The sequence below is a fragment of the Podarcis raffonei genome, chromosome 5 (assembly GCF_027172205.1).
Source record: "Podarcis raffonei isolate rPodRaf1 chromosome 5, rPodRaf1.pri, whole genome shotgun sequence".
Lineage (NCBI taxonomy): Eukaryota > Metazoa > Chordata > Lepidosauria > Squamata > Lacertidae > Podarcis > Podarcis raffonei.
The window spans coordinates 31,508,031-31,528,717 of NC_070606.1; the positions used below are offsets into that span (position 1 = coordinate 31,508,031).

General features: G+C 43.3%; 1 protein-coding gene and 1 long non-coding RNA gene across 4 annotated transcripts in view; one reads left to right on the forward strand and one right to left on the reverse strand.

Annotated features, from left to right (window-relative positions):
- Positions 1-20,687, forward strand: part of LOC128413937 (uncharacterized) — a 65,713-nt gene that overhangs the window by 43,371 nt on the left and 1,655 nt on the right. The window lies entirely within an intron of this gene.
- The window catches only part of CHST3 (carbohydrate sulfotransferase 3), a 39,932-nt gene that overhangs the window by 12,581 nt on the left and 6,664 nt on the right, over positions 1-20,687 (reverse strand). The window contains exons 1-2 of one of the 3 annotated variants that reach the window (XM_053388491.1): positions 660-781; positions 268-401 (exon numbers count right to left, since the gene is read on the reverse strand). The exons of 1 other annotated variant lie outside the window; for it this stretch is intronic. The gene's annotated coding sequence lies outside the window, so the exon portion shown is untranslated. Of the gene's footprint in view, positions 1-267; positions 471-659; positions 782-20,687 lie in introns of those variants that run through there. One more of the 3 variants, XM_053388490.1, reaches the window with a different exon arrangement.

The following is a 20,687-nucleotide window of genomic DNA, read 5'->3' on the forward strand; positions in this document are numbered from 1 at the left end:
GGGCGGGAAGAAGAAAATATAAAAGAACAAGCCTTCTGTATGTTGAGGCTCAACCCTCTGGGCCAGCAAATTCTGCCTAAAATGGGGGTGGGGCGGCAGTCACAAAACCTCCGGAGCTAATGTTTGTATTTATAGCTTGAGGAAAGCTAGGAAAGTGACGTGGCAAAGAATCTAGCAATTTCCAAGGAGGGTTAGATAAAAACTGATTATCAGTAATTGCCAGCTGATTATGCCAAGCTCTGCCCCCAGTCTCCAATGGGGTCTTACGTCTCATGGGGGTAATGAGTTTGAAAACCCCTGGTCCAGATGATACAGCCCAAGGAATTCTTGTGCATGGGAATCCAAATGGCACCTCTGTGGCACTAAAATGAACGACTTGCTCTCTTTGAACCTCATCCTACCTGTTATGTACTGATGTTCTCACCCTGGGCCAGCAGGGGGATACTGTAGATAGTTTTCACTCAGGTCCACATATGCAAATAAGGGATTGAAAGTGACGTTCAGTGATTGGATAGTTACAGAAAGTTGTTACAGTTGTGTTGTAGTGGAGCTCTATATGAGCAGGCTGGCTGAACCCTTTAGTTCAGTTCTGTTCTGGCCTGTGAATAAACTAGAGCTGTTGAAGAATCGCTGTGTCGTCTGATATGTTCACCCACTACCTAACAGTAAGGTCACCTCAAACAATATTCCAGGGGCTCCCCACTCCCCTCCAGAAACCCTCTTTATTTCATAACAAAACAATACCAAAATAATGTACCCAGTCAGCTACCTTCCCCTGTAATACAGAGGCTGCACTCTTTTTCTAATATCATTTCAGAATTCTAAAACTGTCCTGGCATCAGAATCCTGAACTGTTGCTTGTGAACTTTTAAAGCTAAACATAAATAGTGCAACAAGGCTGGACGAGTTTTTAAATCATCTGGCTTGACCGTTATTGGGTGCGCTCACTCAGCACACCTGGTTACATGAAACGAAGTGGGAGAATATGTGTGATTCATGCTCCCTCTCGCCACGTCCCCATGTCTTATTCAAAGCCTGGAGGTGCACTTCCAGGGGAAGAAATCTGCATGCTTTACACAAGATGCAAAAGCACTCAAACCTCTGCTCACTTGACATCTGCAGTTGTCCTATGTCAGATGGTGGTGGCATTTCCAAATACAGCTAAAGGAGCAAAACTACTCAAGAGCTCAAAGGCTTCTGTTGTGGAGAATGGAAAGCACTTTCATTGTGAAGAAGCATCGTTGGGGAAGTTGTTCTTCAGTAACTTTACTTCTGCTCAACCACATTTCTAAATTCCATGTTTAATATCTGCTTTAGGAATCCCCCCTCACTGCACTAATAAAAGCCAATAGGTGTATTACATTCAGAACATCATTTCATCATCGGCATACACTCAAATGATTGCTCTGAAGTGGTACAGCCAGTTATGGATTATTGCTTCTTTACTGCCTGATTCTTACTCATTACATCACGGGAACATGAGCCAGAGGAATCCTGCCAGACATTGCATCAGACAAGATTCTTAACCTCAGACTGAAAGTCCAAACAAAACAAAACTTATTTTAGTATTGTACTTAAGCTTCCTACATCCTTTCTCGGAAGAGGAAACAGCTCATTGATGCAAACAAATAATACAGAGTAAGAATATGTTTCAGGACAAGGAAGATGGACACAAATATCTATTTAATTGGACTAGCTCCAATTTGGCCAGGGCTGGGAACCTGTGGCCCTGCAGGTGTTGGATTCCAATTCCCATCAGATCCTGAGAGCATGTCCAATTGGCAGGGACAATAGGAGCTGCAGTCCAGCAACATCTGGAGAGCTGCAGGTTCTTCATTCCTGAATCAGGTCATTTAGGGTTGCCATATTTCGTTAATCTTTTATATATATATATATATATATATATATATATATATATATATATATATATATAATTAGTGGATACCCTATGGGACCTGAACCATGTGTACTTTCCCCTTTTGCAACTTTTCCCCCTTTAACTTAGCTTACAGGGTTGCTGGGTGAAACAAATGAGAGTCATGGACCTGTGCAATACCTCTGTATTCCCCATGTTAATCAGACGGCACATTTTTTAAAAAATCAATACATGGTGAATTAATAACCATTTTGAAAACTCATGGAAGGAAAGCACCTCTTCAGGACACACACAGAAAGACATGCTTCTTAAAGGATGGTGCCTGCCTCCTGTAACTTGTGGAGCATCCTCTAAAAACAAGGATTTTGTTGTTGTTGTTTCACATATCAGCCACTCCATCGTGTGACACAGTTGCTGGGAAACAGAGACAAGCATTTGGGCTGTGCTTGACTTCCTCTACTGCTTGTGTGCTTGAACTGATGGGGGTTTTATGATGGCAGCATGATTAGAAATAGAGAATGAATTACTTCATTGCACTTAGTCATGGGTTTCCATCCCAGAATAAAAGATGCCGCGATCACCTCTTATGATCTCTTCCTACCATCACTTCTTGCATCTCTTTTGATATGGCACAGTCCTCACATAGGGGACTGTACTACTTGAATGGCACAAGGGGAGCTGTTTGCACGAAACACTGGCAAACTTACCACTTTAGTGGGCCTGCTAGTTTTTAAATGGCCCTCTAACATTTCGTTAAACAGAGGTGGCAATTGTACTGCACAAATAGTAATTTGGGAGAAGAGGAATAACAGTACCGGCCTACAGAGTCATGGAGTCATTTGGTATATTCTGTTTCAGAGTTGTTCGGAGTGCAGCAGATTTACATGGCACGGCTTCATCAAAGGCTATGCCATGCAGCTATTACAGCAGCGCTAGTGGTGATGCTCAGAACAGGTGGTCACGTTGCTTGGGCACCTGCAATGACAGAAGGCCTTTCAGTTTGAGGACACTGCTGCTGCTTCTTTTCTTTTTTGAAAGAAGGAGAAAGTCTGAATGAGGCATAGCTGCTAATGTTGACAAAGCTAAACAACGAATACCTTCTAAGGAACCATCAGCTTCTCTTGCTTGCTCTCTTCCTGGTCCTGGGGTCCACACCCTCCCCAACCTGATCAGAAATCCAGGTGTGCTAACATAGCAAATGGGAAGGGAGCGTTGACAACAGGACCAAGCAGGGAACAGGCTGGGGAAGCGGCTGCTGGCTTATCTTTTGCTGCGCAGGAAGAGTTAAAGGTTACTTGTTTTTTATTCTGTCATCTTTCTTGTTGGTAACAGTATGGTCCTACCTATTTGCTTCAAGATTTCAGAGGTTCACGCACTGCCTCAAAAACCTGCCCCACCTATTTGACCAGAGGCAAGAAATATGTTTGTACAGTGGTACCTCAGGTTAAGTATTGAATTCGTTCCAGAGGTCCGTACTTAACCTGAAACTGTTCTTAACCTGAAGCACCACTTTAGTTAATGGGGCCTCCCACTGCCACCGCGCCACCGAAGCCCGATTTCCGTTCTCATCCTGAAGCAAAGTTCTTAACCTGAAGCACTATTTCTGGGTTAGCGGAGTCTTTAACCTGAAGCGTATGTAACCTGAGGTACCACTGTACTCATTTCCATGGGAAACAAAACCTCTCTCAAACCACTTTCTGCTCTCATAAAACTACTGTCTGCCTTAGTCTTTCTTTCTGATGGCAACAGCTGCCATGGACTATTGTGGCTATTACCATTTTTCAGGGCAGTAGAGATTCCGTATTCTTAACAGCACAGTCTTTTCAAGACATGCATAATTTGCTGTTTTTAGAAGGCTCGTGCTACCCTCTTCCTTTACTAAAGTCAGTAGATCTTCTCTTCTCGAATGAATTTAACGGGCCACCTGCTACTAAATGTCACAAAGAGGAAATAACGTTTACACTACAGTGAACAACATTTAGGCCCAAAATACATGGTTTTGTTTTGTTATAAAAAGCATGCTTAAACTGGTTCCTGAAGAAAGAAGTGCTGTTTACACCTCACTTAAGATTGAGTTTTGCTAACATGAGATTGCCTTTGGTTAACAAGCACCCATATGTCCAAGCTGCTCAGACACCGCTAGGGGTTTTTTTGTGGGAAGGGTGGAGGGGATTATATGTACAAATATATGCAACTATATGTATAAAAGAGTCAAGAGCCATGTTGTACTATATGTCTGTTAACACAATTTCATAATAATATTCCTATACTGTATACCTATTTTATAGCTATAAACACAGCTATAAGTATGTTCTGGATAATTTAGGAAATTTGGAATGAAACTGTGTATGCATATAATATACAAGAATTGTTCACTTCTTCAGCAAAATTGGGGGAAATCCTTATTTCTTGTCAAGGCGAAGGGTCGAAACAGGAATTAAAGAAATCCATGTGGATTTCTTGAATTTTCAAAAAATTTCATCTCTACCGTAATCCAATATATTACACACACACACATTCTTTATTAAGGTCCAAAGACCCACAAGAAAAAGTTTCAAAGCAAGATACAGCAGAAATACGGGGTAAAGATTATAAGGCAGTCACTAAGTTTTATCTGGAGCATGTTGGTTTCTAGATCTTACTACCTCTGAGACAAACTTAGCCACGGCCAGGGTATTATCCTTTGACTTATCTTCAAGAAGATACTTGAGACAGAAGGTTTCAGATTTCGCCAGTAAGTTTACCAATAAGGGTTTTATTAATTTATCCCTGGCTTGTTTATACTGGCAATGGTGTAGTAAGATATGCTTCATACAGTCCACATCCTGAGATCGTAAACAGAGCCTATACTGATAGGGTACGCTGGCCAGTCTGCCGTTTAGTACTTCAGATGAAAATACATTTAATCTGGTTTTGTTAAACAGTCAACAATAGTTAGGTACTGAAAGATTCATAAGATATGAAGGTAACTGAAAATCATGTCCATATTGAATTCCAGATGCAAACGGTCCACAGGTTACATAAGATCGAGATCGAAGATCGTTGTATGAAATGTCCTATAACCTCTGCCTCAGGGATTTAAGGGCAGTATCATAACCCAGATGATATAAAAAGGATGGTGAAAGTCCAATCAAGGAGGCTTTTCGGACCATAGTTTTCAACCAGAAGCTGACAGACTCCTTGTTGGTTAAATGTACAAGTAATCCCTTCCCCAGGCCAAATACTGAAATCTTTAGCCAATATTTCAAGGCAGCCCATCACGCTTTGGTGAAAAGCCAACATTCACCTGTTTCCAGAAATAGAATTGAATTAGGAACACAATTTGTAACCTGAAGTAGGGACCAAAGGAATTTTGCCTGGAACCCATCTAACTTAGGAAATAGACCATTTGAAGCATAAAGGAGTTGGGGGAAAGATTTTGCATATATATTACAGGTTTGATTTCAAAGGGACAGAGGAAACGTTTGTACAGTCATACCTCGGCTCCCAAACGCCTTGGGAGTCGAATGTTCTGGCTCCTGAATGATCGAAAACCAGAAGTGAGTGTTCCAGTTTTCGAACGTTCTTTTGGAAGCTGAGCATCTGACAGGGCTTCCGTGGCTTCTGATTGGCTGCAGGGTTGCCAATCAGAAGCTGCACTTTGGAAGTCGAATGTTTCAGAAGTTGAACAGACTTCCAGAACAAATTCTGTTAGACTTCCGAGGTACAACTGTATTATGATGAACATTGAGAAATACCATATTTACTCAAGTCTAATGTGTCATCAAATCTAATGTGCACCTCAATTTTCAGAACCTTGAAACCAAAAAAGGTATTTGCTGACGAATGTAAACCTTAATTTTCGCAATGTAATTTGGCCAAAAAAGGTGTGCATTAGATTTGAGTAAATACAGTACAATGCATTTGTTAAAAGCAAAGCTACATGTTAATGTTTTGTGCAATACAGTGGTACCTCAGGTTGAGAACTTTGCCCCAGGATGAGAACAGAAATCGTGCAGCGGCGGCAGCAGGAGGCCCCATTAGCTAAAGTGGTACCTCAGGTTACGAATGGTTTCAGGTTAAGAACGAATTAAGTTCGTAACCCGAGGTACCACTGTATAAATATATTTTAATTTTGATAAAATGTTTACCTATGTGTATAATTTTTATTGATGAACATGCATGTGTGAACCATACCTTGATCTAAAACAATAAATTAGAGATCAGGGATGAAGTAGTTGGTGACATTAATGGCTCAAGAGACAGTAGTGATTGTCTCTGGAATTGCCATCCTCTGCTCACTTTTTATGGAGAATCCAGATAATGTCACTGAAGTCCAGTGTTTTCTGCGTTGTCAGCCTGTTCCCCACCACCCTGACCTAATTTATGATTATTTTCCCCCAAATAAAATGCATTAATAACATCAACTGGTCTCATTGGATCACTTTTTAGCAGGCTCCTTGTATCTTTCATTTAAACAATTCCTGTTTGAAGGTTGAGCCTTTTTTCAGCTTCCCGTTGACTACAGCTAAATTAGTGATTAATGTCCTTTAAAATAAGATTTCCACTCAAACACTGGGTTGTATAAAAGGAGGATGACAGTACTAAGCTCAGGTGATTCAAGGAACTACTCTGACTTTTGCCCTCTATGATTGCATGGGCCTCATCCCTTGGGGCAGAAGCTATTTTCACCTGAAATCTAGTAGCATGCTTCACTTGAACAGAAGCATTCACTATATTAGGCTACAAGATGAACCCCCTATCCTAGAGCTTTAACATGGCAAGAATCACTTTGGGCAATTCATACACTGGGGCACAAGAATAAGTGACAGTGCTGGCCTTAGGCTAAGTGGTAATCTACCACTTAGTTGAAACAGGCCAGGACTCTGCTTCGCTTTTCAGATGAAAGAGGTGCCAGAGAAAGTATTTCAAGACATCATGTGATGAAGGAAGGAAATCAGGAATCTGGGTAAAGGAGTTGATTCTTCCTAAGCAGACTGTTTCCGCGGCGCTATGGCAGGGAGCCTAGGAATCTGCTCCAGGAGAACCAGAAGATGCCGGAAAATCAGGAATCACAGGAATAAATATGGAAATGGCCAACCGGGAGTCCGTTCATTTGACTCACACTTCGTGATGCTAATGTCAGAGGCCCCTCACAGCTCTTTAATGAGTAAAAGAGACTTGCCAAAGCCACTCCCTTCCCCTCAAAACTGAAGCGCTATTTGGATCGCATTGCGTTTGAATGTGTCAATCTCACCCATAGTTCAAAGTCACCAATAAGCCAAGGATGTGAACATGGAAGTGGTTCTATCTATGGGCCACCTCCGAAAGCAGCAACATGCAAAACATATCACCATAACCTTGGGGGATATTGTGGATAATATTCTTCGAACCGCTAACCCCTGTAGATCTATTAGCAGGTTTGGTGTTTATGTTTTTGGTACGGACTATTAAATACCAAGTGACCCCATAGGGATTGGCTGTCTTCCTTCGGTGCCGTTGGCTGCTCAAAGCTGAACAGCAAGTTTCCATACCATTCAGTTCATCACATCAGACTGGAATCCTCCACCTTCCTATTAACAGAATACCTTTGCTGCATATTTATTTAATGATCTACTATTTTTATGCCATTCTGGATTTTGGAAGTGCCCCTTTACCCGAAAACATACATTTGGAGCTTTCACTCTAGTAGAGAACAGAAGGTGCTAGGGAGCAGGGGGAAGTGGAACTAACGGAGAACATTAAGCTCTGGCTCCCTTGCAGGATTTGGCTCACCCTTTCCGGACAACGAATGCACAGGGGAGGAAGGGGTGGCGTCACAGAGCCAGACCAGACTCTCCCCACACCTGCTAATCTATATGCATTATTTGTAACAGGGCCCCCCGTGGAGGCTTTTTTCCTTTGCAAACCCCATCCAGCTCTCTACACAGGTTCGGTTGGGGGGGGGAGTGATATCATAGTGGAAAACTGTTCCTGACTGATACTGTTGTGTGTGCATAGGCTCTCTTCTGACATCCGTTGTATGTTTCTAGGTCTGGCGCCTTCTCGGTAGTGGCGCCCGCCCTGTGGAACACCCTCCCACCAAATGTCAAGGAAATAAACAACTATCTGACTTTTAGAAGACATCTGAAGGCAGCCCTGTTTAGGGAAGTTTTTAATGTTTGAAGTTTTAGTCTGTTTTTAGCCCCCTGTTGGGAGCCGCCCAGAGTGGCTGGGGAAACCCAGTCAGATGGGTGGGATATAAATACAGTGGACGTTCAGGTTGTGAATGTAATCCGTGCAGGATGCACGTTCGCAACCCGCAGCGGCACGTCTGCGCACGCACGATTGTGATTCGGTGCGCATGCGCAAAGCACGATTTAGCGTTTCTGCGCATGCGTGACTGCTGAAACCCGGAAGTAACCCGTACTTCCAGGTTTCGGTGGTCCGCAACCCAAAAAAAACGCAACCTGAAGCATCTGTAAGAAGAGTTTGGATTTGGATTTGATATCCCGCTTTATCACTACCCAAAGGAGTCTCAAAGCGGCTAACATTCTCCTTTCCCTTCCTCCCCCACAACAAACACTCTGTGAGGTGAGTGGGGCTGAGAGACTTCAGAGAAGTGTGACTGGCCCAAGGTCACCCAGCAGCTGCATGTGGAGGAGCGGGGAATCGAACCCGGTTCCCCAGATTACGAGTCCACCGCTCTTAACCACTACACCACACTGGCTCTCAGTGTAACTCACTGTAACTCGAGGTATGACTGTACTAAAGTTGTTATTGTTGTTGTTAATATTATTATTATTATTTGTTGGCACAATGCCACTCTCCCACTTCACAGACACACCGCCAGGCAACACACCTTCCTTGAATCACCTGTAAAGGCTTTTCCCAATTCCTGAGGCAGCCCTCTCTCTTTCAGACGTTACAATGAATGCGTGTTGCTGCAGTGCTGCACCCCCAGTACTGAATGAGCATACCCCCAGTACTGAATGAGCATACCCAGTATCTGAAAATGACTCCATTTGCAGGGTTTTAGGGTTTTTAAATGCAGTAAACGGATGTCCCTCCTGCTCACAGTAGATATACAAATACGGGTAATATTTGCGCTGCTTAAAGAAACATTCACTTAATAGTGTTACAAGCGAAGCGTCTACAAGAAGCTATTTCTTCACTTGGATTCTTAGAACTGCGTCAATTCCCAACAGAGCAGTTTCAGTTAACTTCTCTGCCTCCCGGTGCATAAAGCAGCCTATTGAAAAGCATAAATGATCAGGAGCTCAGAGCAAGACTGGTACTTGGTTTCGAAAACCCTGCTTAGATTATCTTCGCAGCGATGGGTATTGAAAAGAGCCCTGCATCCATTTATGCATTTTAAAAGTCTCTGCTAGCTGACGTTCACTTAACTATTCTGATGGAATGTGCGATTGTGTGACGGCTGCTCTTTCGGTTTCCTGAGCTTACGGCTTCCATTAATCAGTTTCCACCCAGACAGCAAAGCTTTCCATGTCGTGTCCAGGGTCTGTAACTGCCAAGATGTGAACATGTCAATATATTTGAGGAACTGGGGTGGAGGGGTGAAATAAAATATGCAAATCCCTTTACATAGCTTCAAACATGCTTTTCAGTTCTATTTCTTTTTGAACTCTCGGTTTCTGAATGCAGAAACTTTACCAAAGCCTCTGAGAAGACCATAAGGTTAAACTAGACATGACAGCAACAGAATTGTGTGTTTAAACCTGGATATGTCACAACCACATAAAATCCAGGGGAGCTTAGTAGTCCGGGCTGTCTGAAAACCAGAATGCATTTCCATGATATATATTTTTATGCAAAATCTCAAAAAAGGAGAGTTTTTAAGGAAATTGGCTGTCATGTTTACAAGGGTCAAATACCAGCTACGTCCGGGAAATTCAAAACATATGGCAACCCTAAGCAAATGTCTTCCAAAAAATCAAGTACAGTATTGTGATGAGAAATCCTTTTCTTTCCATTCTTCCCAAGCTATGCTCTCTTTGACATCAGTGTATGGTATAAATTGCATCTTGCACGCAATTATCTGGCATGATTTCAACCTTATGCAATTGAAAGCCGGTCAGTCAAAATCCCACAAATTAACTGTGTGCAAGGTGGAGATCTTAAAATCTTCTTTTGGGCCAAGTTTTCCTGGCATGGAAAGGTACTATGATACATATATGGTGGAATTGTTTAAACGTCAAACAATTTTGGGAAACAATATATAATGAAATGAAAAAAATGTTCAGATATTCATTTAGGAAAACACCAGAAGGTTTTCTATTGGGAATAATACCAGGAAGCCTAAAGGAAGAAGACAAGACCTTATATTTATACACAACAGTAGCCGCAAGGCTACTGATTGCGAAAAATGGGAAAAGTGGTATTGTACCGACAAAAATAGAGTGGCTTGCCAAATTATTGAAGTACTACAATATATACAAAACAATGGGAGAAATTGGAAAGATCTCAAAAGAGAAGATAGACAGGGATTGAAAGGTGTTTAAAAGATATACTTAGAAAACCATATCGAAACATCAGAACTCCTATTAGAATAAACAAGTTTCGTTTCAAATACTGAAATACTAAATAAGATGGGTAACAATGTGTAATAGAAAAAGAAGTATGAAACTAGGTTAAAGGTGTGTGAAAGAAAGTAATAGAAGTGGTAAGAAATTGCAGCTGAGTAGATTGGAAGTCTAACACAAAGGTGGGGTGAGGGGTGGTGGATGGTGATGAGAAAAGGAATTATCTGTGGGAATGAGTGTAGGTATGTTTGAGCACTTTTAAGGATTGTATGAAATATATGTTCGTATGCTTGTATATTTGTAATATATGTGTATTATTTTAACAATATAAAAATTAAAATTTACAAAAAGAAAAAAAAGGAAAGAGCTGGTAAGTAAGGCTCCCTGCCTTACTTACCAGGCTTTGGGATGGTCTCGCGAGATCTGGCAGGGCCACCTGAGTTCCGACAATACCTTGTGAGAACTCAGCCATGAGGTCATCCCAGAGCCTGGTAAGCAAGCTCTCTGCCTTACCTGGAAGGTAAGGATGATTGTGCAGGGCAATTCCAGGGGGGTGGTATGTATCTTTGCCTATATGTGCCATTCCAGAAATATAACCCCCACGCAAGACATAGTAGTAGTAGTAGTATGGAACTATGTAGGCCTCGCATGGTCAATTCACATTTCTGGCGTACAGTGGTAAAAGGTAAAGGTAAAGGTACCCCTGCCCGTACGGGCCAGTCTTGCCAGACTCTAGGTTGTGTGCTCATCTCACTCTAGAGGCCGGGAGCCAGCGCTGTCCGCAGAAACTTCCGGGTCACGTGGCCAGCATGACAAGCTGCATCTGGCGAGCCAGCGCAGCACCCGGAACGCTGTTTACCTTCCCGCTGGTAAGCGGTCCCTATTTATCTACTTGCACCCGGGGGTGCTTTCGAACTGCTAGGTTGGCAGGCGCTGGGACTGAACGACGGGAGCGCACCCCGCTGCGGGGATTCGAACTGCCGACCATACGATCAGCAAGTCCTAGGCGCTGAGGTTTTACCCACAGCGCCACCCGCATCCGGCGTACAGTGGTACCTCAGGTTAAGTACTTAATACGTTCCGGAGGTCGGTACTTAACCTGAAGCACCACTTTAGCTAATGGGGCCTCCTGCTGCTGCTGCGCCGCCACAGCATGATTTCTGTTCTCATCCTGAAGCAAAGTTCTTAACCTGAAGCACTATTTCTGGGTTAGCAGAGTCTGTAACCTGAAGCGTATGTAACCTGAAGCATATGTAACCTGAGGTACCACTGTATCTGCATGCAGCTTTTACAGATGTTGATTTTTATATGTGACTATGCTTCAGAAAGTATCATGTATCAGTCCAGCCGTGTGTTTTTTCCAATTAGATGTCAAGCTGAGGTCATATACACACATGTGCATTTGAAATCTTGTGACATTTGAAATATCTTCCTCAAGGCAAAGGGGTCCTCAGTGTGTTGGCCAAATTCCAACATGAGTAATGAAGAATTTATCTACCAAAATGCTTTGTATGGCTGGAGCGAGGCATGACATTCTTTCACATAAAGTTGACAAAACTCCTGTTTGCTACAAGGCCTCCCTTTAAAAGGCACAGCCTGGTAGCTGACAGGGCACCAAGACTCCATAAGCCTACCCTTTGTCCAAAGTCTCCTTGAACTATATATCTGATTCTGCAGTGTAGATGAGAACTAATGTGTCCGGTTTGAGTTAAAGGAGTGTGCAATGCTGAAAAAGAGGGTTTTGGGGGGTTGCCGGGTGGGGAGTAACAGTTTAGCAGAGGTGCTAACAAGTTCCTGCAGACAGAACTCTGAAGATTGCTCTGATACGGCCTTGAATCTAGCACTGCTTGTCTGTGTGCTTGCTTCTGTGCCCCAATAAATATATGTTTATAAATAGATCGTGGCAAAAATATCTTTCTTCCTTTCTCTCTGCCCTGTAAAGACTGTTGGGAACAGGGAAGTAGTGCGTGGAAACAATATAATTACTGTCCACCGCTAAATAATTATCACCACCTATTCCAGAAAAGTTGACACATCAAAAACAGTGCAGGTACTCTGAAAATAATGCCAACAGCTAAGTCAGCTGCGAAAATTTAATGAGGGAACAAGTGGAAAAGATGCACTATAGAATCTCATACGGAAGTCATACACTGACAAATTCTGATGTTTCAGTCCAAAAAGAGCAGGTGTGAGGTATCTGAGAGAATAAGTTCTGCTCCTCCAGCATATAGAACAAGTGGATAAGCATGACAACTTCATGCTCAAGGATGTTTCCAATCACAGTTGAAAGAGATGAATGAGACAGTAAAGCAACTTAGGTACACCCTGGTCTATCCAGGGATGTAGCTACTCAATGAGTAGAGCTCCTACAGAGCTCCTGGAAGGCCTGTAGTTGGAGAGCAGCTGTAGCTGATGACCGTGAAATCGGCTGACATGAAAACTACTGTGGTGAGAAAATGGACATGTGGAGCCATAATTGCTGTGTTAAATGCTTCTACAAGTCTCCACGTTTTGCCAGATTGGAGATTCTGACATTCTGAAAAATGGAAGTGGTTATTATTATTATTTTTTAAAGAATCACGTGAGGAACATAACATGATCCAGTCCCTTGGAGAGAATCAATCACTTGAAGGAAACAGATTTTCACCGCTGGTAAACAGAGCCAGGAAAAGATATTTCAAATAATTAGGTGCCTGAATAAAAATTCCAAGCACCTAGAGGACCAGGTGCCTGAGATTTTTTCCAGCTGAACTTCCGTATTTGTATATTTGAACTTAAAATAAAAAGTAGGAACTAGGTGCAGCAGTAGAAAGTTTACCTTAAATTAAATCTATTTTTAAAAGCTTCCCCTTATCAGTCTCCCTCTGCAATAATCTTTATTAGAGAATGTAATGCCTAACATGCTCTCTTTCTCTATCTCAGTTACCTTCTTTAGTGCTGGATCAAAACTCCTCATTTACATGCTTGCTGTCTGGGTAAGGGAGGCAGAATTAAAAGTAATAAATGGCCTATTGTTAGCTGAAACAGAGAGGGTCTCTGTGCACCTTTTAACACTTCCCTCTTCGGATAAGCTGCTCCCAGCTGACGCTCAGCTTTCTGACACAGCTAATGTTCACTGAGATTTGAGATGTTTGGTTGGAGGGCAAGTGAAATGCAGCATATTTTCTATCAATAAGAAGTTGGTCGGTGTAACCAATGCACTAATGCAGACTGAAACTTCTTTACATGACTCAAAATTCATTGGGCTGGGGCAAGAAGATGAATAATATAACATAACACAGCTACCCATTACTATCCATCACAGAGTACAAGGGGAGAACTTAAGATGATGCTGTTTCACGGGAGCAGCCTTGGTTTTCGCATAGCATTATCAGTCCTGCTCTTAAAATATCCAAAGAGGAGCAAGATGTCATGGACTGGCTAGATGCAGAGGAGTGGTGGAAGGTACCAGCTGGAGAACAGAACCCCCAAGGGAAGAAGACTCAGAGCCAGAGAGAGAAGATGGAGCAGACTGGGAGGAGGTTTCAGAAGCTGAAGAGGTAATAGGGTTTAGTGAGCAGGAAGTGTCTGTGGCAGAGAGCAGCCCAGCGGCAGAAGCGGAGGCAGGAGAGGAGGGGAACCAAGAGGCAGAGCTGAGTCAATCAGGTGAGGAAGCCAAGTGGTCGCCCTCTCATGCTGCAACCAGCTCCCCTCGCCCCTGGTTTCCCAGAACCAGAAGAGGTATGAAAAGGGTGGAGCACAGACAGGCACAGAGACAGTGCCTCAGCTTGCTTGGGAAGGACCCTGGGGAGGAGATTTAAGGAGCTGTGGTAAGGTGAGGAACTTCAGTCCTCTCAACTGCCTCAGAGAAGTGAGTTCTACTGGCAAGAGTTGCTGTGCTCTCTAGGCACGGCCTCTGGAGCTGTCTTGTTTCTATGAATAATGAGTTAGCCTCACTTAAGCAGTGTGAGTTATTGCTGACCTGCTCCTGGCACCCACAGCTGTCACAACTAATGCCAGTGGCCTAGCATGGTCTTCTCTCCTCTTGAGTGTGCCTAGACTGGAAGCTTACGCTTGGTGCCATTTCCCAGTACTCTGGGCTCAGAACTTTTCATTTGCAAGACTATTATAGCCCATTGAGACTAATTTCCTCTTTCTTGCAGCTGTGTGCTCTCACCATCCCACCTAATGAGGATAATTATAAATTAGCATATCTTGCCTTCTCTGTGGGGAATACATGTGCCTGGAATACTTTCTTCTGGAGGGATAAGAAAATGAAGAGTGTAGACTTGATTTTTAAAAAATAAAGCAAGGTTTAAAAGAGGGAGGATGAGTCAGCCAACCAGCTGCTAAGGATGACTGCAAACATTAGCCCATTTATCTGTGCCTGTATCTAGGGGCCACCCTACAAGAAAGGAAGTACCTTTCATTAGGCAGGTGACTAAGGAAACTCTATGGAAGCATGAAGTCACATTTTCCCAAAATGACTCAGAGTTCAGCAAAATAACTCTGTGAAGTGAGAAAAACCATGGTCGTAGAATTATTTAATTGATTCCCACTCCTTTTCTCCACCATCCACCTCTTTTTTATGTCTGAAAGCAGAGAAAGATGAAAACACAGTGGAAAATAATACACAGCTATGACTGCTCCGCTCCAACAAACTGTTCTTGCTCCCTGGAATTTGCCCGCGATGACAGGCTCCATGCAGCTTGTGTATTAATTAGCTGCAAGTAATAGGATCAGACCTGGTATCAAACAGGGAGAGGAGACTTTCCACTTGGGGAGAAGCCAAATTTGCCCCACATTTAAACAGGGGGTGACCTGGCTTAGCCTCTGGATAGAGAGGGATGATCTCCTGCCTATCAAAAGCACTTCTCTATACTGAACATGAATGCTGTCCTTTCTCAGCCACTCACAGTATGGCAGACAGCACTACTGGGGGGGGTGTAGCTTATGTTATGTTGTCTTGAGTGCCGCTGCAGCAGCAAGGACAGCACAGTGCCGTTCAATCTGGCCCAACCTCGCCCAAAGACAGCTGGGGAGGCAGTGAACTAGAGGCAAAGTGTAACTGTGCATAGCAGTCCAGATGCAGCCTTTCAAAACAGGCATAATTTTGGCAAGCAGGGCACAAAATAGAGGAACGTAGAAAGCTGCATTAGCAGATTTTTGGTTCAGCATTGTCTGCACTGATGTGCAGTAGTTCTCAGGATTTCAGGGAGGGGTCTCACCCAGCCCTAGCTGGGAATTGAACCTGGAACCTTCTGCATGCAAGGCAGAAGGTTCTACCACTGAGCTGCAGACAGACCAGGAAGCATCAGCATCTGGGTCAGGATTTCCCCCCATTTCCTCTGACGTGATCCACTCACTCCCCAGACACTGCAGCTGTCCTTGGAGACAGTGTGGAAAGCCCTACATTAAACAATTCACTATTCATTAGAAGAACTTTGAGAAAGCCACAAAAAGTAAAAACAACCAAGACAGTAGACGTCTAATTAACAGAGCAACTGGCTGGGCTATTTATATCATTGTTGGCTGCACATGATCAACTACCTGCAGTGGGGCTACAGGCAAGGAATAAGATGAAGGGCATGGTTTGCCTGTCTAGGCACAAAGGAAACTGCTGCTCCAGCCTGAGGGGACTGTCGAGGTTGCCTTGGGCATGGAGCATGTGGTGTGTGAAACTAGCGCAGGCTGAGTTCCAGTACAGACACTTCTCTTTGCAGAAAGAAAGAGAAACCTAGACAGCCTCTTCCAAGTTCTCAATTATCATTGTCCTGCCCTGCCCAAATATGTGGCCCTGGTCTCATATGTCCTTAGCTGCTGCCCAACCTTACCTAGTATTCTTTTGGTGACAAAAGCATACCCATGCAAAAGCATTGCTAACCAAACCAGTACAGCTCTGTCCCTAAAGAAGTATCTTTCATGATGACAGCCAAGGCAGCAAACTACAGGGTGAGTCTTTTAAAACAGGCCCCGTGGAACATGTGTACTCTGTATCCACGGGGCCTCTTTGAAAGGACTCACCCTGTACATACCCAATGAGAGTGTGTGTATCAGCAGCTAAAATGGTTTCAAATGCTCAGAATGCTCCTTTCGCTTAAACCAAGAGGGATAACTTTACAAACCATTATCACATTAGGGATGCAATGAAATGGAAGTTATGCTGGGCTATGATCCCATGCACAGCTACCTGGGAGTAAACCACATTACACATGGTGGAATACAGTAAGCAACTATTGCAGTTTCACCACATGAAAATGCTCGCTGCTTCAAAATGTTTGTGGAGTTTTTTTTTTAGGATATCCATATAGCAAAGTTATACGACAACTTTAGACAAACAGTATTTTTGTATGGCAGTCAACGAACATGAAAGCAGAAAGCCTGGCGTCATCACGAAGCCATAAGACGTTTCACGTTATCAGCCCTTGAAGTCACCACAGGTTGTGTTGACAGCACTGTCTCTAGCAGCAGCACCCTATCCCCAAATTCAACAAAGATCCAATGGTAGACTGGGCACTGTTCTCTGGCTTGCCATCCATGCTGATACCAAACTGAAGGATGCTCAGAATGCTTGCTTGCCTGGAGACAGAACTCACTCTGCATGGGGAAACTGAGGAAGTAGGTGTCAAAAAGGCAGGGGGGGGGAGTGGTGACCCACCCCCCACCCCCAACTGGCATTCAGCCCTGAATATTTCTTCATCACATCCTGTGACTAAAGGAAGCAAAATTGTGCAAAATAAGCAAATGTGTGCACAAAATAAGCAAATTAATGTATTATTGCAGGATTCAGTTTCTCTTGACATAGAACTGGGCTGCCTAGGTACAAAATTTGGATTTTCCAACACATGCACTCCAAACTGCTGCAATCAGGGGTTCAGAGCAGCATCAGAAAATGCTCATGTGAACTGACCAAAAAGGGAGATCTAACACATTATGTCAGGAACACCCGCTTATGAATCATTACCAGTAGAATCCTATGCACATCTGGTTAGAGTAGGCTGCGGAGTCCAGCCTAAGGCTGCAATCATATGCACACCTACCTGGAAGAAAGCCCCACTGTGATTAGTGGGACTTATTCCTAAGCAAACATGCATACAATTGGGCTGCATCAGAAAACTGGTGAGAAAACATCAAACTAGACGTACGGTCATAAAAGGAAAAATGTACTGTTGGCTGCATAGCAATTCTCTGCTTATGTGATATTTAGTTGTAATCTGTTTGCTTTATAGTCTCATACCACTGCACATATATTTCTGGCTTTTATTCTTTTATACTGAACTGTGTAGGAATTTTCTAAGGTACTGCAAATGTATTAGACGCCCAGTCAATGGTGGGAGTGGTGAAATATGCAGCATGGCCTAACTTGCCTTTCTGATACAGGAATTTTCAAATGTGTAGATAAAGGGTATTCTGGGGCTATTACAAAAACCCTTAACTCTGCATTTAGAAAGCCCTTTCCCTGTTGCTATTCCTAGGGGCATGGGGCATTTGGCAGAGTGGTCTTTCTCATCCGAAAAGCACTACATGTCCCAAAACAGTCTGTTACTTTCTTCTCTTAACTTTCTGACAGAACCACCTACTGTTCATGCTAATGATGTTCATGTTCAGTGGTGGTCAGATGTGCATGCTTGCAGACACCCGAGACGTCATAAAGACTAGAAAGATGTTCACCAAGCGATGAGTATGTTTGAAATCTGTAGCCTATCTCAACTTCCCACTTCCAGTTTTTCAAACATGCAAACAGAGAGAGATGGCTGGTCCAAGGGTTGGAAATTCCACAAGGGTCCTTAACTAGGCACTGAGAGAAGGTTCTTCTTACTGCTGTTCCTGGGTGAATGCAGCATCTGTTTGGTTTTGGCTCTGGTGAAAGGTCTGCAATTTCCCAAAGCCAGTCTATTACCTTTTCATCCTACTCATCTTTCAGTCAGGATCTAACTCAGCCCACAGCAGTGAAGCAGTTCATGCCTGGAACCTTGCTTTCATTCTTGTGTATATTATTCGTATTTTTTTATATGTTTAGAGAAAGCTGTAATTACACAATTTAAAGCCCTTTCGTGCATTTTTCTCTGCCAAGAAGCCAATGCAGCTTTTGTTTGCTTTTCCTTTGTGCATCTGCAATCATTCTGCAAGCCCAATGGAGTACAGCAATGAAGAGGATGCAAGCAGGCTGACAGTGCAATCCTAGTGTGTTTGCTCAGAAGAAACTTCCACAGTTTTCAATGGGGTTCAGTTCCAAGGAAGAGCGCATAGGACTGCGGCCTCAATCCAAACTCAACATAACTGACTTTTAAGTAGATGTGCACAGGATTTTACTGTTAATGTTACAAGCCCATTTCAACTGAAATCCCTTGTGGACTTGGCAGGGTGGCATTAAGGATCAACTAGACCACACAGAGGCACAGAAAGAAAATATAATTAAAAAGCAAAAAAGAAGAGAGGGATTAGTGTTTCCTTGCCTAAGTTAAGCTCTTCTTTCCTGCAACAGCTGTCTGAAGGAAAAGTCATCATAACCCTGAAGGGACAGTAAAGGAGAGGCTTAATGCCAAAGCTTCTTAAAATGAAAACGAACTACTGCTTGCCTCAAAACGATCCTCACAAATAAAATTTTGAAAAAACCCACATGCATAAATAATGTGGACATTCTATGCCTCCCTCTTCAACCCACTTCTACCAGAATGAGTCTGGAAAGAGAAGATGTTCCCTTTCACAAAAACCAAAACAAAATTGCCTTGGGTAAGAAATCTATTCATATGTGGACTCCTGGTGAGTCATCTGCGTACTTGGACTTGGGATAATATCTACAAGTGATGAGTAGGGAGACAGAAAGAGGCAGCAAGTAGATTTGAATCCTGATTGTGCAATGGCTGCCTAGAGCCAAGAGTACGTTACCCTAGATCAGCTGGGGTGCAGGTAGCGTCACTCAGTAGGGCTGATATCCTACCCCAATGCAATGTTGTGTATTGCAATACATATAATGCAGCATCCTTTCCTTGAAAAAGCAGTGACCTCACATTCTATTCTTGTGCCACCACTTTCCCACAAAGAACCCTTGTAAGCGTGGTACTCCAGGACTGGCGCTAATCAGAAAGAGGGAGAGATGAAACAGTAATCTCTTCACCCGGGCTACACATTCAGAAATTGAAAGAATTGGGAAGAAAAAGCCACACAGATATCCTACAACTGTAAAATCGATAACTCTGCTCTGACATTTTCTTTTCGCTATGTCTCTGAAGTTCAAGGAAGGTCATCTTCAGGGTCATGCTTGCTTATTTTCCTCAGAGACCATCTTTTTAACTTCCTTGTCAAAATCCACTGGAGGTGGAAGACTTCTTTTTTATTTTTCGCTCACAACCCACTGGAGAACACCACCACATCATTACACACCTCTGCTCAGAATGGCACATGTTGAGGGGGGCACCATTTCCCCCCTACAAAAACTCTCACAAGAGCAATTCTACATGCATGGAGTAGTCCATGCTCAATGTGGGTTTTCCCCATGAAACTAACCCCCATCTTGCCACTTGCGAATGGTGCAGTGTGTTTTTTCTTAATCATTCTGACCCAACTTTAAACTCTGCTTTTTGCCAGCTTTACTCCTCTATTCACACTAATACCTGGCTAGCAATGATTTTCTCTTCTCCTTCCCACTACCATGTGTTTTGGTTTTACAATCCCCTGCCACATCCCCCCCCCCCCGTAACATTCATCCAATCAAATTTCATTCAGAACCTTCTTTTAAAAACACAGATACGTTTAAAAAAAGAACTTGAGATACAGCTTGGCAGGAGAGGAGAATGACTCTGTGACTTGCCACAAGGACTAACCGGTCAGCATTACACAGAGCAGACCGAAGAGGCAGGAGAGTGTGGCTTTGGGCCTATCACAAAGGCCAGCCAATCAGCGCTCTGCATAATTGGGCTTCTCCTGGAAAAAGAAATGGTTGCTTCCAGCTTGATTCTCTGAGGAAGGTTATCTGTTTAACAAGAGAGAGAGAGAGAGAGAGAGAGAGAGAGAGAGAGAGAGAGAGAGAGAGAACTAAGTGCATTTTCCCTGTGGGCTCATCACTCATGCTATGTATACCTAAATGGCACCCTTAGAGATTACACAGCAGACCTCAGGCTGGAGGTGGTGTTAAGTGAAAAACATGATGTCTTACATGCCATGGTCTGCAGACCACCAGGAATGGCTGGGAAACTTACTGCTAAGCCGTGAGTTTGCCCAAGAGCAGGAGGCTTTGGCCTTAGAATTCCTGCCGTTAAAGACAACAGAGGTGCATCTGGCTGCTGCTTCTCTGCTTCCTCCTACAGCAAAATACAATGTTGGCTTGCTCT